The sequence below is a fragment of the Mirounga angustirostris genome, unplaced genomic scaffold, assembly GCF_029215605.1.
Source record: "Mirounga angustirostris isolate CCGP_5_RB_7025 unplaced genomic scaffold, mMirAng1.0.hap1 SCAF_9, whole genome shotgun sequence".
Taxonomy (NCBI): domain Eukaryota; kingdom Metazoa; phylum Chordata; class Mammalia; order Carnivora; family Phocidae; genus Mirounga; species Mirounga angustirostris.
Genome location: NW_026991717.1, coordinates 32812893 through 32823592, shown reverse-complemented (window position 1 = coordinate 32823592; position 10700 = coordinate 32812893).

Sequence of the window (10700 nt, the reverse complement as noted above, 5' to 3'; positions counted from 1 at the left end):
CCAGTCCCTCCGTTCTCTTGAGAAGCCAGTGGGGGGATTCATGGGGGCAAGACTGCTGCGGCTTGCACAAAAGAAGTCACAAATAACACAAACTACAGAGCAGGCAAGTGACGGAGAACAGAAAAGCAACCTGGTAAGGTTGGTTCCACAGAACACGCTGACACTTTCAGTGGAGGAGTTGTGTGTGCGTGCCCAAGCATGTGCCTGGGAGTGTGTGTGTGTGTGTGTGTGTGTGTTTGGGCATGTGTGTGTATGTTTGGGGTGTTCAGTGAATGATGGACAACTGACAAGGTCTGTGAGTCTCTTGGGGTGGGTTGAGGTGGGTGCACCTGCAGAAGCAGGGTTGAAAGCACAGATTTAATCGGCCTAGAAGTGAGGCTTCTTGCGTGGAGGAGAACAGGAGAAAGAAAGGACCGGATCAAGATCGGGTGCTGTGGTCCTGACCAGCCTACTGCGCTGGAGTTCGGCTGGCTGTGTGTTTCAGCTGAACCCAACCCCCCAAAATAGGGAGTGGCCAGGAAGGGAGCTATAAGAGGAAAGGCATAGAAATAGGGGAGCAGATAAAGTTCCATCCTTACTCTCCAGCGTCCAATCTCTTCTCCCTCACCCTCTCTGTAGGTACCCAGCCTTCCTAATTGGACCAGTCCAGGCTGGGGACTGGGCCCAGGTCCAGATACCTGGTCTCCTATCCTAGTCTGTCTCCTAACAGAGGCGGTAGCTGTGATTGTTCCCAGGGCCAGAGCCCTGGTTCCCTGCTCAGACCAGCAGATCTGTGTCAGAGAAAAAGTCCCTTCTGAGAATCACAGCTCAAGCCGTGCCCCTGCGGCTCACCTCACTGCCAGGGACACAGCTCAGAAATGCAATCTTTTATTATAAAAGCTTTGTTTTACTTGAAAATGCTGCCTTTGAGCAGGGGGCAGGGGCTGGCTCAATTTCTATAACTGGTTCAGGAATCCACCCACATGATTGCATTTGGCAGAGGCCTGGCTGGGCTGGTGAGTGCTTAGCAGTTTGGGCCTAACCCAATTCTCTGGTCATGGATATAGAGGGAGGGGGGAAAGAAGGGATCCTTCCTGTCCTCCCTGTCCTAGGAATTGGGGGTTTTTCCTGGAGACCCCCTAGAATCCTGAGTGCCCCAGAGGGATGTGCAGAATTCTGAGAGTTCTGCCCCTCCTTTGTCCTGGGCCAGGCTTCCTAATGGATGAACATACACATCTGACCTAGCCTAGTGCTCTCAGGGCAAAGCCAGGCTCAAAGGCTCGGCTCACAGGACAGGAATAGGTGGATGCTGGAGGTGGAGGACCAGGGTGCCGTGATAGTCTGTTGACTCTCCATTGGGATACTAGTCCCCTCAGGCCCTTACCAGCTTCTGTATGAATGGATGATTGGCACATGCACAGAATGGGCTCCAGCCTCTGGCCTTCCTTCTGTCTCTTTAAATTGTATTCTTTCATTTCCTCCCCTTCTCTCCTCTCTCTTCTTTTTCTTTCTGCATCTCCCTTATTTCTTCCTCAAAGAATATCTTAAAATCCCAGGGTTGGAATGAACCCTGAAGCCTTGCCTAGCTGAGGCTTCAATCTTTTCTACAGAGCCTTCATCAGGTGGTTGTAGGACCTCCATTGTGCTCTCCAGGGATGCGTGTGGTGTCTACATGAGGTGTTTGTCCAGATCAGATGAGGGTCCCCAAACGTGGGGCGATGATTGGGTGGAAGCCAGAGGCCAGGGAGGGGAAAGAATTCACCTGAGGCAGAACAAAGGAGATCAAAGCTTATTGAATCCAGGGCAAGGGAGCAGGGGGGCAGGGCCCCAGAGGAAAGGTTGTCTGCGACTGAGGCAGTGGGTGGGTGCTGTTTTTAAAGGGGGAAGGTGAGCAGGTATGGTGACTATGGAATTTCCCCTTTTTGGTAACTGTGCCTGGTTGTAAGTAGCCCATTGGTCAGTTAGAGCCTATGGATATTTTGAGGTGGGTCCCCTGATGGGCCATCTGTATTCAGCCAGGGGGGCCCTATGGGCCCTTTCTACATTCCATTGCTCAAGCCTGTGTGCCTCTACTATGGGGAACTCACTATTCACTCTGTCCCCCCAAGAAACCAACTGTTGAGCAGTTTAAAGCATGTCTCTCCCTCTCTTCCACCCCTTAGGCCTGACTCTGCCCCTGGCACATCTCTATGGGAACCCACAGAGGTCTGCCAAGTGTGTACCCACCTTCATCCCTCACTCCAGGGCTGTAAAGCTTTCCATTCAAAGCAGATTGTTTTCTGTGTTTCCAGGTCCTGTGCTAGCTTAGCTCTCTCTCCTGTGTATTTTGTCATAAAACTTACCTGGATGCAGCAAGGGAATGGAGTCCCATGGGTTGAGGAGCGTGCGTGTGTGTGTGTGTGTGTGTGTGTGTGTGTGTGTTGTAAGCGCGTATTGAGGGGACCTGGTAAATGCTCAGAGAATGCAATATGACAGCAGTAGCCTTGGAACTCAGAGCAATTTATCAGGAGCAGTAATTCTTTGAGCTACAGAAACCAGATGCCCAGGATATGGCCTTGAATCAGATTGGAAACCTGTCTGCAGAAAGGTGATTTGAAAGAGTGCCCCCCCCCCCACCGCCCCTGCCCAAGTGTCTCCTAAAGATCAGCTGGAATGCGAACCATCTTGAAGATCATTAGAGAAAGTCCATTAATACAAAAGGACAAAGGGATGCAGGGCTTCTTTGAGGAAGAAGCATCTGGAACGGGGTCCAGTGCTTCCTGATCTTGTGTTCGGAATGCAGCCCTCCACCCATGACATTGGAATAACAACCACAACTAAAGCTAACATTTCTAAAGATTACTTGAGTCGGTAAATGTTTGGACAGTTAATCCCTGGAGGTGATGCTAATCTTGATTTTTCCCTCCTTGATCTCAGGGCAAAGCATTTTGGTAGGTAAGGGAAAGGGGGTGGCATCTTGCTGCGGCTGTCTTGCCCCGGATTTGTTAATATCCGAGCACCAGTTGTGATATACTCCACAGGGAAAGAAGGACCCTCTGCACAACAGGAGACATCATCCACAGAGGAAGAACCATGATGTCTGAGCAACTGAGCAAGAGAAACTGGGGGACCTTTACCTTTCAGGGATGAGGTGCCTTCTCTGCCAAAAAAGCCAACCTCAGGGACTAGGACCTAAGAAAGGCCCCTTGTAGAGGCCATAAATTGTGAAGTCTGACCTAACAAATACCTTTACCTTGTAAATCGCCAACACAAAGATATTGACAAGAGCAATTCTGTTGGAAAATTGGTGATGGAGCAAGCAGAGCCAATTCAGTTGTAATGTGTCAATTAATTGATTGCATTTGTAACACACCCACCTACACATATGTGTTCAATGACAAGATTTTGCCTTAGGACTCAACAGAGAATAATATACTGAAAATGGAAAATCTGCTGTGACTGGCATATAAAAGAGATTGAATTAGAAAATGTCTTGCAGTATTAGCATTTAATTCAAAATATGGCCAGTTTTCCTAATGAGACTTGATATGGATTTTTTTAAAAAGCCATCCAGAGACCCCATGATGGGCAGAAAATAAAACCAACTCGTTGGGTTAAATCAGTTGGAAAGACTTTGTGCCATCCCTTGGTTGAGTAAGTAATTTAGGTAATTTGAAGATGATATGATTTTTTAAATTGTGCTAATTGCACGTGCTTTGTCTGGACATGTGAATGTAAGTTTAATAATTAAGTTTTAGTCCACATGGAATAAGGAAAATAAATGTTTATATTTTTATCAACTGTTTACTGCTTAAACATGTCCCCTTGTGTATTAGGAGTTAATTTGGTTTTGGCAAATTAGATGCACTTTCCCTTAGCAACACTCTAGCAAACTGGTTCTTAAATTGAGTCTAAAAGCCATTCAAGGCGTGCAACCATTTGAGAGAAAACTGCCACAATCATAAACATCAGAGAGGAACTTCGTAAGAATTGATCTGTGTTGAAATAGGGAAAGAATGGGAATGGAGAATTAATTATCAATGCTTTTTTTTAGTACAAGTGGCTTATTGTGTATTTAGACAGACTAAAAATGCTAATGGTTGCCTAATAAATATTAAAATAAGTAAATTAAATTAAAATGACTTATTAATACTACCAACAGTAGCAAACATCTATTGAACTCTTACCATATTTCATGCACATACATACTATGGAATTTATAAGAGTTATTTTATTAATCCTTATGATAATCTTGCATGGTGATAATATTATTTCAACTTAGGCAAAGAAAACAAAAAGCAGAGAGGGTTAGTAATTTGCTGAAAGTCACATAGCTGGTGATTTGCAGGGTTGAGGTTTGTACTTTGCAACAGAGCTCTTAGTCACAAAGCCAAACTTCCTTCTGATACCTCTATAAATCAGTTTAAGTGAAGGATAATATATTTTATATATTGTTAAATTTGCTGCTGATTATGAAGTTTGTCTAGAAAAAGAGTTTCTCTTGCTGTCTCTCTTATTTCTCAAAATAGCAATTTTTTTTCCCAATTATAAAAGTTATGCATGGTTAAATGCAAATGGTTGTAGCTACTTTGGAAAAATATTTGACAGTATACAAAGGTGAAAGATACATTATAGCTTATGACTCAGCAATTTCACTCTCAGGCATCTATCCAATAGAAGGGAGCACTTAAGCCCATCAAAAGACAATCGGGTCTTTCGGTGGACGCAAGTTCAAGAATGTTCGTAGTAGCTTTATTTGTAATACGCCAAACTGACAATAACCCACATATCCACCAAGAGTAGAATGGGAAAAAAACTGTGGTATATTCATGTAATAGAATAGCACACAGCAATGAAAAAAACAAAAAACAAGAAACAAGCTGAAACTACACACAATAGCATGGACGCCATGATGCTGAGGGAAAGAAGCCAGGAACAAAAGAATGTGTAACGTGTGATTTCATTCATATGAAGTTCAAGGCAGGCAAAACTAATCTGGGGGGAACGAAGTCAGAATAGTGTTGGGAGGTACTGACCAGGATTGGGAGAGTGCTCAGAAAGAATGTTCTGAGGTGCTGGAAATGTCCATCTTGTTCTGGGGGGTGATTTTATGAGTGTATTCGTGTGTAAAAATTCATCAAGCTATATATTTAAGATTTGTACACTTTATTGTATTTGTTACACCTCGATTTTTAAAAATGGAAAAATAATCCTTGGAAATAAGGCTGCCAAGTAGTATGTACTCAGTATAGAATTGCACCGTCCAATACAGTAGCCACTGGCCAATGTGGTTATTTAAATTTAAAACTTAATTAATTAACATGAAATAAGATGAAAAATTCAGTTCCTCAATCACACGAGCCACATTTCAAGTGCTCAGTAGCCGCACGTGGCCAGTGGCTGCTATGTATTGATTGGGCAACAGAGATGCACAACATTTTTATCATCACAGAAAGTTCTACTGGTTGTTACAGGAAAATGAAAAATACAGAAGTGTATAGAAAAAATAATTTATTATTTGGAGCGCCTGGATGGTTCAGTCGGTTGAGCGTCCAACTTTTGGTTGTGGCTCAGGATCGTGAGATCAAGCCCTGCGTCGGGCTCCGCACTCAGCGCTGAATCTCCCTCTCCCTCTGCCCCTCTCCCTGCTTCCACGTTCTCTCTCTCTCTAAAATAAAATAAATAAAATCTTTAAAAAAAAAGAAAAAAGAATTTATTATTTATATAAACCCCATCCAATGATTACCAGAGTTAACATTTTACATTCCTTCCAGTCTCTTTCTACAGAATTGTTACTAAATTACATAAGTAGCATATTCTTGTCCTAAAATCATTAAATAATTGATTCACTAAAACTTCCCTTGACTCCCACCTGCAATCCCAGAGCTCTCCCCAGGGGTAATCACTACCTGGGTAGCATACATCTTTTCAGACCATTTTTGCATGCATTTTTTTTTTAATCACAGGTTTGTTTTTTTTTAAAGATTTTATTTATTTATTTGACAGAGAGAGCCAGAGAGCACAAGCGGAGGGAATGGCAGAGGGAGAGGGAGAAGCAGGCTCTGCACTGAGCTGGGAGCCTGACGCCGGGCTCGATCCCCGAACCCTGGGATCATGACCTGAGCCGAAGACAGATGCTTAACCATCTGAGCCACCCAGGTGCTTCCGCGTGCATTTCTAAACAGGCATGTATCTGTATGGAAACATAAGCAGTGTCATTAACACCACCCCAGTTCAGGGAGCTTCCCATCTGGTTCAGTTCAGCCTCCCCAAGGGAATGTGTAGGGTGTTATCTCCATCTTCCACACCCCACCAGGGGTCTAGGGCTTTACACCCCTTCATCTTGAGCAATGGTGGTCCTGGGAAAGCATAAGAACTGACATCACCCGGGCCAAGTCAGACAGGGGGCTAAGCACAGCCTCAGGGCAGAGCTGAGATGTGCTATTCCTGACTGTAAATTAAATGGAGGTTTACCCGGTAGGGACTGTATGGAGAGCTAGCCTGTGGCCCAGGGCCAGCCTGCTGGTGACGCTTGCTAGGGGGAAGCCTAGGAGATCTGTAGGTATGACTCGGCTCCCACTGGAAACTCTCACAAAGGTCTTGTGTTGCTTTCACACCGCAATGGAGCCCGTAACTCTTTTGCAAGGTCGCCCAGAATCCTGCAGGTCCCAACATAATAATTTTCTCTCTGGGTAGCGCTGCAGCGACTTCTGGAACGGACTCCCCCTGACTCAGACCAGTACAACTCTCCGTGTTTACTTTTGGAGTTCAGTTCTTAATTCATTAATTTTTAAACTTTATTCATTTTAATGTACGCCTTTAGAGCTATTAATGTCCCCCTAAGTGCCATTTTAACAGCAGGCCCCAAGTTTTGATAGGTAGTGTTTGCATTGTCATTTAGTTTTAAATATTTTATTTCGTGAGATTTGTTCTTTGGTTCATGAATTATTTAGACACATGCTTTTACATTTCCAAATGTATGTGGGTTTTTTTTTTCTGCCACTTTTGTTTTTTTGATACTGATTCAGTCGTATTGTCAGAGAATTTAGACTGTATGATATTGGCTATTGGTTATTAAATCTTGCTCTGAGGAATAGTATGTAGTGAATTTTTGTGAAGGTTTATGTATGTTTGAAAAAAAAAGTTCATTCTTGAATTGGGTTTGTGATTATGTGTTCGTTAGGTCAAGTCTGCTAATTTTATTGTTTATGTCTTCTATTTCCTCACCAATGTTTTGTTCGGCTTGCTCTATTAATTTCTGGAGAAGATGGGTCCAAATCTCCTTCCGTGATTATGGATTTGTCAATTTTTCTTTGTCATGTTGCTCATTTTGCACTGTATATTTTGAAGGCAATGTCCTAAGGTGTATTCTTTTCCAGTTAAATTTTTATTGGAATATAACATACATACAGAGAAGTATTTTCACGAAGAGAAAGCATGTACAACCAGCCCTCAGATCAACAAAAAGAGAATGATGAGGCCCTAGCAGCCTCCCCGTGTTCTCTTCCCTCACTCCCCTGTCTCCACTCTCTTGCCTTCTAACAGCATCGATTAGTTTTGCCTGTACTAACATTCTGTTTGTGAGATTCATCCGTGTTATTGCATACAGCACATTGCATCGTGTTATTGTGTATGTTGTTCATTCTCACTATTGTATAATGTTCCATTGTGTGAATATACCAATTTCATTTATTCACACTACTGTTTTTGGACATTTATGCTGTTTCCAGTTTGGGGCCATTAGCAATCATGCTGTTAGGGCGCCTAGGAGGCTCAGTCGGTTAAGCGTCTGCCTTCTGCTCAGGTCATGATCCCAGGGTCCTGGGATTGAGCCCCTCGTCAGGCTCCCTACTCAGCGGGGAGTCTGCTTCTCCCTCTCCCTCTGCCCCTCCCCCACTCATGTGCTCACTTTCTCTCTCTCTCTCAAATAAATAAATAAATAAAATCTTTTTAAAAAGAGAAATAATGCTGTTGTAAACATTTCTGTATCTGTCTTTTGGGGAACTTACACATTTTTGAGGGACTGAAATTACAAGGCAGTATAGTATACACATGGTTAGCTTTGGCAGATGCTGCCAAACAGTCTTGCAATATGTACCAACTGACCCTTGCACCAGCAGTGAGAGTCTTCATCAACACTCAGCATTGTCTGCTTTAGCTTGTAGACATTCTGTTGGGTGTGGAACAGCATTGCACTGTGGTTATACTTGACATTTCGCTGATTAATACATTGAATACCGTTGTTTACTGTCCATCTGGATAGCCTCTTATGTAGTGTCTTTTACTCCTTCCATTTGGAATAAGAATCCTTTTCTTATTGATTCATAGGAGTTTTTTATATTTTCTGGAATATGAGTCCTTTGTATTTAAAATGTCTTTTCCCTTGCTATAGTTTTCTTCTATTTTCACTCTTTAAAAAAAAAAATTATTTATTTGAGAGAGAGCATGCAAGCACACACATGAGCAGGGGGAGGGACAGAGGGAGGAGGGAGAGAGAACCCCAAGTAGATGTCCCACTAAGCATGGAGCCCCACTCCATCTCACCACCCTGAGATCATGACCTGAGCCAAAATCATAAGTCTGATACTTAACCAACTGAGCCACCCAGGCACCCCTATTTTCACACTTTTAATGGTGTTTTTTTTTTTAAATAAAAAGCTGTTCTTAATTTTAACACATTCCAACTTATTAATTTTTTTTCTCTACGGTTAGAATTTTTTTGGACCATGTTTAAGAAATTTTTGCCTATCCCAAGGTCATGAGAATATTCTCCTATGTTTTCTTCTAAAAGCATTATTATTTTACCTTTTACACTTAGTCTACAAGCCATCTGGAAATTATTTTTGTGTATGGAGTAAGGTGGGACCAAGATTCATTTTTTTTTCCATGTAGATATCCAGTTGACCCTATTATTGAAAAGATTATCTTGGGACGCCTGGGTGGCTCAGTCGTTAAGCGGCTGCCTTCGGCTCAGGTCATGATCCCAGGGTCCTGGGATCGAGCCCCGCATCGGGGTCCCTGCTCCGCGGGAAGCCTGCTTCTCCCTCTCCCGCTCCCCCTGCTTGTGTTCCCTCTCTCGCTGTGTCTCTCTCTGTCAAATAAATAAATAAAAAATCTTTAAAAAAAAAAAAAAGAAAAGAAAAGATTATCTTCCCCCCCCCCCCCCATAAAGCCTTGGCACCTTTGTCATTAGTTAGGTGACCATATATGTATGGGATTTTTTTTTTTTTTCCTGGACTCTCTGACCCTGCTTCTGTCATCATGTCTCCTTCTGTGACTTTTCTGTATCCCTATTCTACTTTTAAGGATCTTTGCAATCACATTGAGGCCACCCAGACAATCAAGGATAATCTCCCTATTTTAAAGTCAACTGATTAACAATTTGAATCTTATCTATAACTTTAATTCCCCTCTGCCTGTAACATTGTCACAGGTTCTGGGGATTAGGACATATATATCTTTGGAAGGCTATTAACCTTCCTACCACAATGAGTGACCCAGTTTTTTTTTAAATTTTTTATTGTTATGTTAATCACCATACATTACATCATTAGTTTTAGATGTAGTGTTCCATGATTCATTGTTTGTGCATAACACCCAGTGCTCCATGCAGAACGTGCCCTCTTTAATACCCATCACCAGGCTAACCCATCCTCCCACCCCCCTCCCCTCTAGAACCCTCAGTTTGTTTTTCAGAGTCCATCGTCTCTCATGGTTCGTCTCCCCCTCCAGTTTCTCCCCCTTCATTCTTCCCTTCCTGCTATCTTCTTCTTTTTTTTTTTCTTAACATATATTGCATTATTTGTTTCAGAGGTATAGATCTGTGATTCAACAGTCTTGCACAATTCACAGTGCTCACCATAGCACATACCCTCCCCAGGGTCTATCACCCAGCCACCCCATCCCTCCCACCCCACCCCCCACTCCAGCAACCCTCAGTTTGTTTCCTGAGATTAAGAATTCCTCATATCAGTGAGGTCAAATGATACATGTCTTTCTCTGACTGACTTATTTCGCTCAGCATAACACCCTCCAGTTCCATCCACGTCATTGCAAATGGCAAGATCTCATTCCTTTTCATGGCTGCATAATATTCCATAGTATATATATACCACATCTTCTTTATCCATTCATCTGTCGATGGACATCTTGGCTCTTTCCACAGTTTGGCTATTGTGGACATTGTTGCTATAAACATCGGGGTGCACATACCCCTTCGGATCCCTACATTTGTATCTTTGGGGTAAATACCCAGTAGTTCAATTTCTGGATCATATGGTAGCTCTATCTTCAACTTTTTGAGGAACCTCCATACTGTTTTCCAGAGTGGCTGCACCAGCTTGCATTCCCACCAACAGTGTAGGAGGGTTCCCCTTTCTCCGCATCCCCGCCAACATCTGTTGTTTCCTGACTTGTTAATTTTGGCCATTCTGACTGGTGTGAGGTGGTATATGAGTGACCCAGTTTTTCTGAATCCTCACTAGCATTTGGCAACATTACTATTTTTTATTTTAGTCATTCTGATAGGTGTGTGGTGATATCTCATTGTGATTTTCGTTTGCATTTCCCTAGTGGCTAACGACATTGAGCATCTTTTCACGTTTATACACCACCTGAACATCCTTTTCAGCAAAATGTGTGTTCATGTCTTTTGCCCATTCTCTCACTGGATTTTTTTTCTTACTGTTGAGTTTTGAAGTTCTTTATATATCCTAGATACTAGTCCTTTGTTGGATACATGG